Below are 3,536 nucleotides of genomic sequence, written 5' to 3' on the forward strand. Positions count from 1 at the left end.
TCCATATGTGTTCTTTAATAGTTTTGATGTCTTCACTATTGTAATACAATGTAGAAAATAGTAATAATAAAAAACACTTGAATTATTAGGCGTGTCCAAACTTTTGACTGGTACTGTATTTCACCCCCATTGAATCAGGAGGCAAAGAAGCAAGGACCATGCTTCTTTACAAACTGAACACTTGCAGATGGCCTCATTGGCATCCTGCAGTAAGTAGTAAAATCTTAAAACGTTATATCTGCTTTTGCAGTAGATTAACATTTGTTATATGTTCTTGACATGGACATTCAAGCCAGAAGGCATACGATTAGTGGCAAAGTACCATGGCAGGACCCAATCCACATGGGCACTAATGTCGTAGTGGGTTGTCCCACTTTTCAAACCAAATGTGTTGGGAGTGCTCATACCCTTTTAAGGACTCACATTAGACACAGTGATTCTTGGCATGGACGATTCTGGGCCAAGTAGTTGAAGGATTTACATCATAAATATCACTCAGTGATTATACTTTAAAGGCACTTGTTCAAAAAGAGTGTAACATTTTAACTAGGATTGCCTCCATAGTGACAGATGGTAATGTTAATGACCTCCCAAGCATTGCTGCCTTCAAGGGGTTGGGAACCAGTGACATACAGTGTGTAGCTCATAATGGTAGTTATTTACAACTTGAAGTCATGACAAACCTTAAGGCTGCCTTTTGCTACAAAGTTCTACTAACAACCACTGTCATGTGATTCTTCACTTCAGTTTCCCTGCAACCTATCAGCCTAGTCAGGTGTGTAGTCGTCTACTAGATATCTCCAGTTTCCGCCAGTGTGACTCGGGAAAACCAGTGGACAAATCCTCTAGCGGGTTTGTTTACGTATCTCTCTCCTTAATACTGTAAATCCTGAGAAGGGTCAATGCTTGCATCAGCAATGCAATGAATAATGATACATAAAACATATCTCCTTCACAGATGAATCATTTTAATTAAACGTTGCATTTTGCCACACCATTATTAAGCACAATGTGATAGAATATAACCCTGACCAAGGCTCGGGAGAATCCTAAAATAAACCCAGAATTGATCCCGCGCCATATTCCACAGCACCTGCTTAACGGAGCGGGCTTGCCTTTTAACCTTGCGGATAAAAATAGCTGACAATATGCAGTGTAACTTGTCTGGAGTGTGCGTGAGAATTATACAGCAGTGGAGGGAGAGAGACATATGGAGGGAGAGAGAGATAATGGGAGAGAGAGAGAGGCACGCACCTATGTCCATGGGACCGTCATGAGTGTGGCAGGGGAGCGAGAGGAGGAAAAAGAGCAAAAACAAAACAACCATCCTCTTTGCGTTTAGTTCTATTTGCCCTTGAGAGTTATGTCTCATGACGAAAAACATCCACTATATTGTTTATATACTGCCTGTCAGAAGATGGAATCAGACGACGTCATACAGTACGTTAGAGTAGCAAACACAATACAAGATGATTGAGTGTGCGGAATACCGCCCCGATTCTTTGTAATTCAATATCAGATGTGGCTTCTATTTTCTCTCATAGTTCTCATCAGTGGCCCATATTTTCATCCGAGGTGCTTGAACAGAGCGAACCAAGGGGAAGGGGAGGAGGGGTGCCTGCAATCCCAGATTGGAATGGGGGCATTGCCTGCAATCCCAGATTGGTTTCTCCTTCCTGTGTCAGTGTTTCAGAGTGGAAGCTAAACGAACTCCTCTGCTCTGGTAGAGGAGAACAACAACAACACTATACTGTATGTCTCGGGAGTGAAAGCCTATCTAGTGAACGATGGCTGGGGCTTACTCTGGTGAAAGGAATACTATTCATCAAGACATTTGGCAACAACAGAACAAATACACTGTGTTTCCTCAGAGGTACAGCACAGTGTCTAAATCTTCAAATTCAATGTTTCAGTCTAAGTAAACTTGCTAACCCCTCATCAAACGTTGCTTTAAAGAGAACAGTATAAATTAAAACAATGGCAGCATGTCCATATTTTTTTTAACCTTTATTTAACTAGGCAAGTCAGTTAAGAACAAATTCTTATTTTCAAGGACGGACTAGGAACAGTGGGTTAACTGCCTTGTGCAGGGGCAGAACGACAGATTTTTAGCTTGTCAGCTGGAGGATTCGATCTTGCAACATTTCGGTTACTAGTCCAACGCTCTAATCACTAGGCTACCTGCCGCCCCATATGCTGAATGTGACCAAAGCAAATGCTGATTTCATACTGCTCTGTGGATAAGCAGCATAGCAAACACAACTTTGAAACAAAACACAGATTCTGGTATAGATTGATTCAACTAATAGCTGGTCACTTAAAAGTTCCTATTGTTTTCAGTTTCATTTGGTGCTATGTGGCCTATTCAGATATCCCACTTGAAAAGACTTAACAATTGCTTTGTAGTCTGGGTATATCAAAACAAAATGCTCAGCTCCTGGCATAAAAATTCAAGAGGCTTCTTATACTAACCAATAACAACACCTGCCCCCCCATGGCATTTGAAGTTATGCAGCTAGAAAACTATTCTTGAAATACCACTCAAAAAGATACACATCTCTAAGTAGGCAGGGGGTCCAGAAACCAGGGCTAGATGTCAGAGTGGCTATAGTCTTCTCTGCCCCCTGTTATGGCAAAGAGACTGAGACAGACAGGTTTTATTAGGAAAATGGACTCCGTATAAAACAGATTCTTATACTGGTAAGACCCCCACAAGCCCACCACCACACAAAGCCCTGGTCTAACTGTTATTGAGGGTTTATCAGCATAGGTTTTTGGCTGACAGACATCTAACTATGTGCAATAAGAAATATGTCGGAAACATATTGATGTAATGTTACAGCACTGTATGCTTGACTTTGGAAGGCAGTTCACTATTGTATCTGCCTTGGTCATCAAAGCAGACCTGTCTTACTTTGATGACTCAATCGTGCATTTGAAACTCCAGAGCCCCAGTGTTGCTTTTTCACGGGTGCTAATGTTACACATACTGAGGACACACGCAGTTTATTCTTTATGTGACAACGTGAACACAAATAAGCCTCTTTGGCACGCAGATGTTTGAAATCTCGGGATTGTGTTTGACTCCTGGGTTCATCCTCATGAGTTTGGGGCTTGTACGAAGAGGTAGGACCTATCAATAGTGATTGTACAAAGATAAACAATATATCAATTGATGTCTCTGAGTGAGAAAATGGTGTGCTTATTGCTTTTTCACAGTAAAGCACTGTGATTTCCCCTCTCACCCCAGTAGGTTTTGTGAAATGTTTGAACACCTTATTTAGGCTTTTGAGAGCTCTAAATAAATACACTGCTCAAAAAAATAAAGGGAACACTTAAACAACACAATGTAACTCCAAGTCAATCACACTTCTATGAAATCAAACTGTCCACTTAGGAAGCAACACTGATTGACAATAAATTTCACATGCTGTTGTGCAAATGGAATAGATAAAAGGTGGAAATTATAGGCAATTAGCAAGACACCCCCAAAAAAGGAGTGATTCTGCAGGTGGTGACCACAAACAACTTCTCAG

Source organism: Salvelinus sp. IW2-2015, linkage group LG4p (assembly GCF_002910315.2).
Source record: "Salvelinus sp. IW2-2015 linkage group LG4p, ASM291031v2, whole genome shotgun sequence".
Lineage (NCBI taxonomy): Eukaryota > Metazoa > Chordata > Actinopteri > Salmoniformes > Salmonidae > Salvelinus > Salvelinus sp. IW2-2015.